The 13,730-nt window shown below is 40.5% G+C and overlaps 1 long non-coding RNA gene across 1 annotated transcript in view; it reads left to right on the plus strand.

Annotated features, from left to right (window-relative positions):
- The window catches only part of LOC114009827 (uncharacterized), a 32,990-nt gene extending 19,748 nt beyond the window's left edge, over window positions 1–13,242 (plus strand). Inside the window, exons 2-3 of the long non-coding RNA XR_003551226.1 lie at window positions 1,862–1,953; window positions 12,296–13,242. This is a non-coding gene — a long non-coding RNA (uncharacterized LOC114009827). The remainder of the gene's footprint in view (window positions 1–1,861; window positions 1,954–12,295) is intronic.
- The last annotated feature ends 488 nt before the right edge of the window (window positions 13,243–13,730 follow it).

The raw sequence follows: 13,730 nt of genomic DNA on the forward strand, positions 1-13,730 counted from the left end.
TATGGGAGGGGAAAAGCATACGAATTTTTTTGGGGAAAATGGAGAGGTAAGACACTTGTGGGACACAGATAAGATTTATTATCTGTTGGTCTCACTAGGCTGGTCTGAGGTGTATATCATGCTGGGTAAAGCATCTTCACAATCTAAATGATGTATAGCGATTTAATGTATGAGTAATAATAATAAATAGGGGCTAGAGAAGCAGGTGACTTCTGTTTGACTGGGGCCAGTGTTGGGACATGGATGCACCTGAAGTCCAGCCACTCCCAGTCTCTGTCTCACTTTGGTTTGTCTCCTATGGTTCAAGCAGCTTCCACTCCTCCCACCCTCATTTCCCCCGAAACTCCCAGCATGGGAGCCTATGTGGCCTGTTAAGCAATTTGCATTCCCAGTCTACCCTGCACTTCCAGCCATCTTCCCAGGCCTTTCTTGTTCATGAGCCAGACAGGGGTCTTAACACTCAGGGAGCCTTGCAGGGCTAGAACCAAAGGAAATGACCCAGTTCTTTTTCTTAGCATCCTGGAGGTGGGAGGTAGGAATAGAGAGTAGAAGAGGAGATGAAACCGTGCAGGAGTCACTGAGTATTTCCTCCCATCTCTATGTTAACCACATAGGAAATGCTACCCTCATGTTGCAGATGCAGAGACAGAGTTTCAGCAGTGAGGCCTTAGCATGAGCTGCCTTCTCCATACCCCGGGATTCACAGCATTTTCACAAATGAATTCAATAGAATCTGTGGGTCTGCAGTCCCAGTGAGTGTCAGACTGCCCTGGAGAGCTGGCAGTCTGATGGTGAGGCTGTGCAGGGCACATTGGGAACACAGGATGGAATTGCTGGTCCTACTTGACCAGGTAGAGGCAAGGAAGGGAAGGAAGGTGGGAGAGACTTTATAGATTCCTTAGGGACCAAGGACCTGCTCAAGTGTATATATATATATAGCCAGAGGATGAGTACACTTGCCAGGGTAGTGGGGAGGGAGGGAGAGAGAAATACCTCCCACCTCCCATGAGATGTGGTCATGCCACCATCCCTTTCCTTCATTTACCTATGCTGTTGGGCTTTTGGACACACATGCGCACACCTGGGTCTGGCATGATTTTCAAGCCTGTGGAATTGGGATTCAAGCTGCAGTTGGCTGTTTGGAATCCGCTCTGTCTCACAAAGCACTAAACAATTGTGTTAGGAGGCAGGCCCAAGTATAATTTTCATAAAAATTAAAAAACAAAAGAGGGACCAGCAGATGGTGTAATGGTTACATTGCTGGACTCCCACATAGTTGACTGAGGTTCGAGTCTTGGAACTGGTGGATTAAAACTCATGCCAGACATGTGTGTGTGTGCATGCTCAAAATCCTGAGAGGAGACTGGAGGAGAGGGGATTGCAGCTTGCCCATACACCCGGGGACAGGGGTGATTTCTTGCTTTTTGTCTCTCCATCTCTCTGGTAAGCACATATTCCCTATAGCAAAAATCTCTCTCAAAACAAAACAAAACAAAACACAAAATAAAACAAAATAAAAACCCCAAAAACCAAACCCAAAACTGATCAGGGCAGAAAATTCCCTGCCCAAGGTAATGCAGGCAGGAGATTAGTGGGGGGTGCCTAACTGATTCAGCCACATTCGATATAGCCAGTGAGAAATCAATGGTCATCCGTATGTGGTAGAGCCAATGAAATGAGAATAATCAATGGGCCTAGCCAATGATCAACTGACACTATGGAGATTAAAAAATTATAAACCTCACATAATGTAACTACCAGGGCCTTTGAGATATTCTTTCTCTATCTGCTCAGGGGCCACTACTACCTCTTGGGAATGTATTATGCTTTTACTTAATAAACTACGTTTTCATTTCACTAGTGGCAGGTCTGGCTTTGTCTGAAACATTAAGAACCTGGATATCATCACAGAAGTCATCCCATGGCATTTATTGTGGTGAGCCAAGCCAGAAGGTAAGCCCCTAACTGGGAATCCTCTCTACTCTCTTCCTCATTTCCATCGAGTCTTTCTGTTGTGGGATGGCCTCTGTGATGATATCTGGGTTCTTGGTGTTCTGGACAAAGACTTGAATGAAATATGCCAACAGTGAAAGGAAAGGGTAGTTTATTAAGAAAAAGCAAAATTACACTCCTGAGAGGTAAGAGTGGGCCTGAGTAGACAGAGAAAGAGTAGCTCAAAAGGCCCCAGCAGCTGCATTCTGTGAGGTTTATAATTATTCAATTTAGGTTGTGTTGGTTGATCACATTGGCTGGGCCCACTGATTATTTTCATCTCACTGGCTCTACCAAATGTGGCTGGGCCCACTGTTTTCTCATTGGCTATGTCAAATGTGGCTGGGCCCACTGATTTATCCCATTGGCTATGTATCAAATGTGGCTGGACCCACTGATATATCTCAATGGCTACATAAAATGTGGCTTAATCAACTAGAAACCCCCCACTAATCTCCTGCCTATGTTACTTTGGGTGGGGATTTTTCTGCCCTGTGTTTTCTAATCTAGCAGCATGGGCAGATACTCCAGCCCCTTTACCTGCTTCTATTTTCTAGCTCTCTCCTGCCTCGTCTTGGCCAAAGCGGGTCAACTGAGTCGGGATTGATAGCTCTTGATATGAGCAACTCATACAGGGCTAGAAACCATCTCCAAAACATTCATTAAGGCCTTGAACACTGTAACTCGTCTCCAAGTAGGGAAAAATCGAAATGTTGGAAAAAGGATTTTGAATATTTATGGTAACAAAACTCTATGAGATGTAAGAGAACAGAGACATTGAGTTCCAAGAGATGCGGAAGTCCTTCCACGATATGAAAGAAGAATTGGGAGTCAGGGACACTGAGGCAGGGCCTTCCACTGACCACAGCCCCAGCTCCAGCTCTGGCTCCAGCCCAGCTCTCCCAACCTCACAGCCCTCTGCCCTGCCAGAAAGGGCAGCCTGCAGCTCTCCTCTTTTTGTTTCTTCTTCTTTCACCCTTATTTCCACTGAGTCTCCTAACCAAGGTGAGTTGAATTGATAATTTGGTATGGGCAACTCCCATATAGGACTAAAAGCCCCAATGGCTCAATTCATCAAGGCCTTAAGCCCTTTGGGGTGGTGTGTCCTTGCTCTTTCATTTTTTCATTCATTCATTCTTTTATTTATTTATTTATTTTTGTCATAGGGTGCATATACTTGCCAGAGAGAGAGACAGTGAGAGGGAAAGTGAGAAATCACCCCTCTCCTCCATTCTCCTTGGGATTTAGGGCATGCATGCTCACAGGTCTGTTGTGATTTTCAAGGCACCAGGTCCAGGACTTGAAACTGTGGTTGGTCATGTGGGAGTCTGAAACTGAGCAGAGACTTCCTAAGAGGGATGGGTCCTCAGTTTCCCCTTCTGTTAAAGAAAAAAATTAGAATTTCCCAAACTGAAAATAAGGGCTGAACTAAAAGTAAAATGACTTTTCTCAGGTGCTTGGACAAGGGCCATTTACATTGTAATGGCCCAGAGTAGGGAGTAAGACTTCAAATTTGGGAATAAAACATTGTTTATGAATGAGGGCCATTAAACCTAAAAACTCTCAGAGGGAAGATAAGGTTTTAATTTCAATATGAAAGACAGAATGTTTCAGTTTCAATAGAATGGAAATTGCTGGCTCTGAGCTCAAAGACTGTAAGGTTGAATGACTCCAGAAACCTGAACAGAAATTGGGTTACCTAAGGCCTCTCCAATCAAAAATGCCCATGGAATGAGCACACTCTCTTGAACCAGTCACTGAACTGATCATGTGCCTGTGAACTTTGCCTCTAATTTTGCCCTTAAGAGGGCTGTCTCTTCTGGGTCCAGCTTCATGGCTGTGAAGTCCTCACAGCCAGGCCCCCTCCCCTCCTCCAGACCTCATGGTTGTGAATCCCCCCAAAGCCAGTCCCCCGCTTCCAGACTCCAGTGCTAGTCAGGTAGGAAAAGTCTGTCTTTCCTTCTTGTTCTTCTCTGTCCCTTCCAACAGTTTTTTCTCTTAAAAATAAAAACATCTTTCTGTCTTCTTGTGCCTTTCTCTTGCTAATTTATCTCTTTTTCCCTCACCTAGGCCAGAACCTGTCCAGGCATCTCCATCTCTGTGTCTGCTGTCTCTTCGTGCAGTGCGCAAACATGCCATGTGGTTTTCCATTTTTAACCCAATTTTATTTTCTGCAATGTGATTTCTGTTTTTAGTCCTCTTTTTGTTCTATTTTTTTCTTTCTTTTCCCGTTGCTTTTTCTTCCTATTTCTGTTTCTTATTTTCTTTTTCCTTTATCTTACTCTCCTATTTTATTGCTCGGCTCTTATCCATGGTCTAGAGAAGTCTAGGTGCATAGTAGCTGAACTCAGAACATTGTGAGTTTGAGAGAATTCTTTGCCATTCACTGTACTGGTTGTAAAAAGAGCTAAACTCCCCTTCATAAATCCAATTTAAAAACTCCTCCTGTGATTCTCCCACTGGAGGACACAAAATCCAATTTAAAAACTCCTCCTGTGATTCTGCCACTGGAGGACGCAGCAGAAGTGAGAAAATAGTACCAGATTATTTCAGAGTAAGGGAAAAACACAAGATCACAGTTATAGAATCCTTCTCCAGCAAATTAGCCAAGAGTGAATGCATTACCAAATGACTAAAGATTGGAGAAGAGCCTCAAGGATGAGAAAATCAAATAATACATCTCCAGCAAGGGAACACTCATCTGCAAGTAGGGAAAAATCGAAATGTTGGAAAAAGGATTTTGAATATTTATGGTAACAAAACTCTATGAGATGTAAGAGAACAGAGACATTGAGTTCCAAGAGATGCTGAAGTCCTTCCACGATATCACAGAAGAATTGGGAGTCAGGGACACTGAGGCAGGCCTTTCACTGGCCCTGGCACTACTCCAGCTCTGACCCAGCTCAACTCTCCCAAATCTCAGAGCTCCCCCACTGCCAGAAAGGGCAGCCTTCAGCTCTCCAGCAGAGTCCAGTTCCATCGGTAGCCTCCTGGCCAGTCAGGGACACTGAGGCAGGCCTTTCACTGGCCCTGGCACTACTCCAGCTCTGACCCAGCTCAACTCTCCCAAATCTCAGAGCTCCCCCACTGCCAGAAAGGGCAGCCTTCAGCTCTCCAGCAGAGTCCAGTTCCATCGGTAGCCTCCTGGCCAGTCAGGGACACTGAGGCAGGCCTTTCACTGGCTCGGCCTCCAGCTGCAGCCCAGCCCAACTCTCCCAACCTCAGAGCCCTGCCCTGCCACCAGAAAGGCTCCCTGTGATCCTTCCTTTTACTGAACTACTTGTGAAAAAAGAGAAACTGCTCTTCAGACACCTGAATAGAAGATTCCTCCTGTGGGGACCACATTGCTAAACAACAGAAGAGAGACTTTAGCACACATCAGTCCACAGCAAAAGGGAATCAAACTTGTTCCCAGGGGCAGAAACTTTCTTCAAAAAGGTATCTCATTGTAAGCCAAACAATATGATTGAAAAAACAAATAATAAATAATGTGGAAAAAACAAAGTAATGGCTCTAATAAATATATAAATTGAAACCTGTGGAGACAGCTATCAAAAAAATATAAGGAGATACACAGAAAATGAAAAATAAAACATGTTTTCAGAGTTGAAAAAAAAAAAAAGGTATCCAAAGTGAATACATAAGCCAATGGCTAGAGGTAGAAGAAGATCCTCAGGTTTGAAGAAACCAGGACAGATGTCTTCATCAAAAGAACACAATAACTCCCCTCCAGCTCTTGAAAAAAAACAGAAAAAGTTACCAAAATGTCAGAGAAGGAATTAAGGACATTCATAGTGACACAACTCTATGAGTTGGAACAGAAAAGGGACAATGAACTCCAGGAGATGAGGAAGTCCTTCCATGACTGGAAAGAAGAAATGGACACTTTAAGAATGAATCAGACAGAATTATTAGAGGTGACGTCTGTAATATAGGAAATCAAAAACTCTCTTGAGAGAATTAGAAGCCGATTAGACCATGCTGAAGGTCGAATCGTGGACATAGAAGATAAAACCTCTAACCTAGAAAAACCCACCAAAAAGATAGAGAAAATAACAAAAATAATGAGGATAATATATGAGAAATACTAGATTCTATTAAATGTCCAAAATCTGAATAATTGGTATCCCAGAAGTCGAAGAAACTAATAAGGGCATAGAAAATATATTCCATGAAATCCTGGAAAACTTCACAAGTATAGAGAAGCACTCACACATCCAGACCCAAGGAAAAAAGACCCCCAAATAGAACCAACCCAAGAAGATATTCCCCAAGGCCCACCTTAGTCAGACTGGCCAAGACCACAGATAAAGATACTAAAATTGGCAAGAGAGAAAGACATGTGATTTACAAATGTCATCCTGTCAGGCTAATACTAGACCTTTTAATGGAAACAATGCAAGCAAGGAAAGAATGGGAAGACATATTGAAGGTGTGAAGAGAGAATCTTTTTTTTTTTTTTTTCCTTTGGAGAGGTTTTTGCTATAGGGCATATATGCTCACCAGAAAGATAGAGACAGACAGAGAGACAGAAGTGAGAAATCACCCCCCAGGGGAGATGGCCCCACTGCAATCCCTTCTCCTCCACTCTCCGCTCAGGATCTTGGACATGCATGCACACGTGCCGGTGTGAGTTTAAGTCACTGGGTCCAGGACTTGAACTGTGGTCTACTACATGGGAGTCCAGAGACATAGCCATTCTGCCAACTGCTGGTCATCGTTTATCTTTTTCAAAGTACCAGCTTTTAGTTTCATTTATTTTCTGTGTAGTTTGTTTGTTTTATATTTCATTTATTTCTGCTCAGGTCTTTATTATTTCCTTTTTCCTGGAGTTTTTTGAAATTTTTTGCTGTTGATTCTCTGAGGCATGATGTTAGGTGATCCATTTGCCTTCTTTCTGTCTTCTTATGTGCACTAATTGCTATAAACTTCCTTCTTATGACTGCTTCGGCAGTGTCCCAAAGATTACGGAAACTCGAGTCCTCATTGTCATTGGCTTCCATGAATTTTTTGATTTCAGTCTTAATTTCTTCAGTAGTTGTGCACACATTCAGGAGTAGGTTATTTAGTTTCCATGTATTTGTGCTTTCTTGAGTATTTCTCTTGAAATTAAAATCAAGTTTATTCCGTCATGGTCAGAGAAGATGCTGGAGATAGTTTCTATGCCTTTGAATCTGTAGCAGCTTGCTTTTTGTGACCCTATCCTGTGGTCAATCTTCGAAAAGGTCCCAAGTAGGGGTGAAAAAAAAAATGGTGTCTTATGGTTTTTGGGTGGACAGTTCTATAGATTCCTGTTAAGTCCATTTGAATTATGGTATCATTTAGATCCTTTATCTTTTTAGTTATTTTTGTCTAGATGATCTGTCCAGAGGAGAGAGTGGGGTGTTGAGGTCTCCAACAATTAGTGTGTTGCAGTCTATCTCTCCTTTTAGATCTAACAGTTTTTCGTTCATGTATTTGGGTGCTCCTGTGTTAGGTGCATAAATATTTATAAGTGTTATATCTTCTTGATGGATTGACCCTTTTCCTACAATATAGTGCCCTTCTTTGTCTCTTTGAATAGTTTTTGTTTAAAGCCTATCTTGTCTGAAATTAGTATCATGACTCCAGCTCTTTTTTTGGTTCCGCTTTGTATGGAATACCTTTTCCCAGGCCTTCACTTTTAATCTATCTCTGCCTTTATCCATGAGATGAGTTTCTTGTAGGCAACATATAGAGGGTTTCTTTTCTTTCCTTTTTTTAAAATCCATTCAACCAGTCTGTGTCTCTTGATAGGAGAATTTAATCCGTTAATATTCAATTTTTTTATTATTTTATTTCAAGTTCTTTTATACATTCAATCACGTTATTTAGCTTGCAAAGTGAATATTTCCCACATGAGTACATTTCTCCCCAGTCCAGTTGATAAGACTATAAAGTTATCTTCAACAGATAATACCCCATTTCTTTGTACCATTAATGTTAAGCCTCTCTAGTTTTCTCCTTAATGTCCTTCCTGAGACTCTACTCTTTTACCCACCATCTTCCCACACTATATCTGGTATTCACAACCATGTACTGTGTTTCTATATCCTTTTTTAAAAAAACAAAACAAAACTCCACTTCCAAAATTAACATTTTTATTAAATCAAGGTAAAAAAAAGTTCATGGTAGGAAAGTCAACAAGAGTTTTAACAAAACCAAAATATAGCTTTTTATACAATATAAGTATATATTAGCAGCAAACTACTTCTGAGATTTTCTTTATGTTCTTTTAGTTATTATTTCAAAGAAAGCATAAACAGTGTAGATTAGTATGAAATGTCAACTAATCCATTCTTTTATTTTTATTTTATGTTTATTTATTTTACATGCTTTCACTGGACATCACCACAGCATACAAAATGCGATTTTCCAGCCAGAACACACTGTAAAGTGGCTTAAACATACATGTTGTCATCAACGAATAATTTTCTATTTCTTGTTTTTTATTTCTTGTTTTAGATCTCAGCTCTCATGGTGGACTCAGTCTTCATCTGGCCTGCCTTTTTCTGCCTAGATGGGAGGGGAGAAAGAGGAGAGGATTAGTACCAAGATAAAGGAAGATTTCAGAGTCATGAAAAAACTTTATCTTAAAAAAAAGAAAAAATAAAAGAAAATGAAGACAGAGACAGAAAGGCAGAAAGAGACAGAGAGAGACAGAGAAAAGGAGACAGGGGCTCTACCAGGGTAAATTCTCAGCAGAACATCTTCATTGCTCTTAGCTCTGAAATCACCAGATCTCAGCTCTCATGGCAGACTCAGTCTTCTTCTGGCCTGCCTTTTTTTGCCTAGATGGGAGGGGGAAAGGGGAAGGGATTAGTATCAAGATGAAGGAGGATTTCAGAGCCAAGAAGAAACTTTACCTTTTTACAGAAAGAAAAAAAAGAAAAAGAAAAGGCAGAGACAGAAAGGCGGAAAGAGACAGAGACAGACAGAGAGAAGGAGACAGGGGCTCTACCAGGGTAGATTCTCAGCAGAACATCTTCATTGCTCTTATCTCTGAAATCACCAGATCTCAGCTCTCATGGCAAACTCCCATAAGCAGTATCATACTTTATTTTATTTTTTAAATTTTTATTTACATTTTTTTAATACATTCAATTACATTATTTAGCTTACAAGGTGATCATTTAAAAAAATGAAAATTTCTCCCCGTTCTAGTTGATCAAAATATAGCAACACTACCTCCCTGTCTCAACAATGCTGTCTTTGTATCCCTCCTCCAAATGTTCTTCCCCAGGCCCCACTCCTCCACAGCAGTTTCATATTTTAAAACTCAATCACTTTCTCTGCTCCCATGATTTTTGCAGATAGTATAAGTATAGTTAAGTGTAAGAGAACATTATTTCCATGAGTCATTTTCAAATATGATATAGAATCCATTTTGTTCTCACCATGGAGATAATAAAAAATTTTTAAAAATTATCATCATAATCTTGTTTATATTACATTGAATCACATATAACTTTACAGTGTATTACATTTCTCCTTCCAGAAAGAATACCATTCATATCAGTCAATGCAAAGACATTAAAATCCCCATCATCATCCAATAGCTTTTCATTTTTTCCAGATTATTATTCTTCCAATTATTTTTTTAAACATTCAATCACTATTTATCAATTTGCTTGTAAAAAGACTTTACCCAACATGAAATACTTCTCATACCTGTCCAGTTGAGAATACTATACACGTCATCATCAACAGTAATAAACCATATCTGAATCCCACTAATGTCATGCCTCTCTATTTGTTCTCTTGCTATCCTTCTCCATACTTTTCTCTTCTCCTGCCCTGTTCCACATTGTCTTATCATTGGTGCCCTTTCTATCAAATGCCAGGGTTTTTTTTTTTTTTTTTTTTTTTCCTAATGGCTGAGTAGTATTCCATAGAGTTTATGTGTCACACTTTTTCAATCCATTCATCAGTTTGTGGGCATTTGGGTTGGTTCCATGTCTTAGCGATCATACAGTTGCAATAAACATTGATGTGCAAGCACTTTTCTGACTGAGTGTTCTCCTGTCCTTTGGGTAGATACCCAGAAGTGGGCTTGCTGTATCAAATGGTAATCCTATTTGTAGACATTTGAGGATCCTCCATATTGTTCTCCACAGTGTCTCAACCAGTTTACATTCCCACCAACAGTGTAGGAGAGTTCCCTTTTCACCACATCCCCGCCAACACATTCATCACTTTTTATTTTTTTAATCTTTGCCATTCTGACAGGGGTTAGGTGGTATCTCATTGGGGTTTTAATCTGCATCTCCCTTATGATGAACGATGTTGAATATTTCATCATATGCTTTTTGGCTGTTCATATGTCTTCCTTAGATTTTAATTCAGCTGATTTTCCCATCTTTTAATTGGGCTAATCATTTCTATTTTTTCACAAAGATGCTTGAGTTTCCTGTGTATTCTGGTTATCAGTCCCTTGTCTGAGGCATATTTTACAAAAATATTCTCCCATTCTGAGGGTTGGCGATTAACACTTGTTACTGTGTCCTTTGCTGTGCAGAAACTTCTTAGTCTAATACAGTCCCACTAGAATATTTTAGGGATTATTGTGTGAGCTTTGGGAGTCTTATATAATAAGTCTTTGCCTACCCCTATGTCTCTCGGAGTTTCCTCAGCATTTTCCACCAGTAGTTTTATGGTTTGAGGCCTGAGGTTCAGATCTTTGATCCATTTCAAGTTGACTTTTGTTAATGGTGAAAGATGGGGGGTTCAGTTTCATCTTTCTGCAGGTGGATACCCAGTTTTTCCAGCACCATTTACTAAAGAGGTTTTCCTTTTCCCAATGGATTGACTGGTATCCTTTGTCAAAAATCAGTTGGCTGTAAGCTTTGGGGGTTATTTCTGGGGTCTTTATTCTATTCCATTGGTCCACTTGTCAGTTTTTGTGCCAATACCATGCTGTTTTGATGACCACAGCTTTATCGTATATCTTGGCATCAAGGAGTGATATACCTCCTACTCCATTCTTCTTGTGCAGGATTGCTTTGGCAATACAAGGTCTTTTATGATTTCAGACACATTCTATGATTGTCTTTTCTAGATCTGTGAAGAATAACTCTGGAATTACATTAAATACATAGATCAATTTGGGTAGAATTGCCATTTTGATTATATTAATTCTTCTAATCCAGGAACATGGGATGCTCTTCCACTTTTTTTAATGCCACTTTCAATATCTTTTTAAAGATTTTCATAGTTTTCTTTGCAAAGTTCTTTGACTTCCTTAGTTAGGTTTATCCCTAGGTATCTTATACATTTTGTGGCTATGGTGAAAGGGATTCCTTTCTCCAGTTCTACTTTGTTCAACTTGTTGTTCATATATAGAAATGCTATAGATTTTTGGATGTTAATTTTGTATCTTTATTGTATTCACTTATTACTTTGAGAAGTTTTTTCATGGAGACCTTTGGGTCTTCTAAGTATACCATCATGTCATTTGCAAATGAAGATATTTTCAACTCTTCTTTGCCTATTTGAATGCTTTTTATATTGTTCTCTTTTCTGATTGCATTAGCTAAGATTTCCAATGCTATATTAAAAGGTAGTGGAGAAAGTGGGCAGCCTTGCCTAGTGCCAGTTTTTAGTGGAAAACCTTCCAGCTTTTCCCTATTCTGTATAATGTTAGCTGTAGGTTTTTCATAGATGGCCTTTATTGTGTTGAGAAATGATCCTTCTTTACTAATCTTACTGAGGGTCTTAATCATGAAAGGATGCTGAATTTTATCAAATGCTCTCTCTTCAATTGAAATGATCATATATTTAAAAAAATCTTTCTGTTAATATGGTGTATTACATTTATGGTCTTTTTTTTTTTTTTTTGAGAGGTTTTCGCTATAAGGTGCGTGCGCTTGCCAGACAGACAGAGAGAGACATAGAGACAGAAAGCGAGAAATCACCCCCCAGAGGGGATGGTCACACCGCAATCCCTTCTCCTCCATTCTCCTCTCGGGATCTTGGGCATGCACGCACATGCACCCGGTGTGAGTTTTAAGCCACCGGGTCTGGGACGCGAACCACGGTCGACTATGTGGGAGTCCAGCGACATAGCCATTATGCTAACTGCTGGTTCCCTATGGTCTTGCGTATGTTGAACCACCCTTGCATTCCTGGGATAATACCTACCTGGTCATGATAAATAATCTTTGTTATATGTTGTTGGATATGATTTACGAGTATCTTGTTGAGAATTTTTGCATCTATATTTACCAATGATATTGATCTGTAGTTCTCCTTTTTTTGTCCTGTCCTTATCTGTTTTGGGAATGAGAATGATGGAAGCTTCATAAAATGAATTTGGAAGGTTTCCTTCCTTTTGAATCTTCAGAAATAACTAGAGATAAAAGCAGCCGAAGCAAGATGAGTCAAAGTCAGAGTGGCGGTCATGGTCCTGGAGGTGGCAAGAAGGATGACAAGGACAAGAAAAAGAAGTATGAACCTCCTGTCCCAACTAGGGTCAGGGAAAAAAAAGAAGAAAATTAAGGGACCAGATGCTGCCCACGAACTGCCACTGGTGACACTTCACACACAGTGCCAGTTAAAATGATTGAAATTAGAGAGAATTAAAGACTACCTTCTCATGGAAGAACAATTTATTAGAAATCAGAAGCAGATGAAACCATTAGAAGAAAAGCAAGAGGAGGAAAGATCAAAGGTGGGTGATCCGAGGTGGACCCCGATGTTTGCAGGAGCCTTGGAAGAGATCATTGATGATAATCATGCAATAGTGTCTACATCTGTGGGCTCAGAACACTATGTCAACATTCTTTCATTTGTAGACAAGGATCTGTTGGAACCAGGCTGCTCGGTCCTGCTCAATCACATGTAGTGGTAGGGGAACTGATGGATGACATGAGTCCCTTGGTCACAGTGATGAAGGTGGAAAAGTCCCCACAGGAGACCTTTGCTAATATTGGGGGGCTGGACAACCAAATCCAGGAGATTAAGGAATCTGTGGAGCTTCCTCTCACCCATCCTGAATATTATAAAGAGATGGGTATAAAGCCCCCCCAGGGGGTCATTCTCTATGGTCCCCTGGCACAAGAAAAACCTTGTTAGCCAAAGCTGTTGCGAACCAAACTTCAGCCACTTTCTTGAGTGTTGTTGGCTCTGAACCGATTCAGAAGTACCTGGGTGATGGGCCCAAACTTGTCTGGGAATTCTTTCAAGTTGCTGAAGAGCATGCACCATTCATTGTGTTTATTGATGAAATTGATACCATTGCATGCACCATTCATTGTGTTTATTGATGAAACTGATACCATTGGGACAAAAAGATATGACTCAAATTCTGGTGGTGAAAGTAATTCAGTGAACAATATTGGAACTGTTGAACCAGCGGGAAGGATTTGATTCAAGGGGAGATGTGAAAGTTATTATGGCCACAAACTGAGTAGAGTCTTTGGATCCAGTACTTATTTGACCAGGCCGCACTGACAGGAAGATTGAGTTCCCCTTGCCCGATGAAAAGACCAAGAAGCGCATATTTCAGCTTCACACAAGCAGATGACGCTGGCCGATGATGTAACCCTGGATGACCTGATCATGGCTAAGGATGACCTGTCTGGTGCCGACATCAAGGCAGTTTGTACAGAAGCTGGTCTGATGGCCTTGAGAGAACGGAGAATGAAAGTAACAAATGAAGACTTCAAAAAGTCTAAAGAAAATATTCTTTATTAAAAAGAAGAAGGCACTCCTGAGGGGCT

The sequence above is a fragment of the Tupaia chinensis genome, unplaced genomic scaffold (assembly GCF_000334495.1).
Source record: "Tupaia chinensis unplaced genomic scaffold, TupChi_1.0 Scaffold000628_1, whole genome shotgun sequence".
NCBI classification, from domain to species: Eukaryota; Metazoa; Chordata; class Mammalia; order Scandentia; family Tupaiidae; genus Tupaia; species Tupaia belangeri.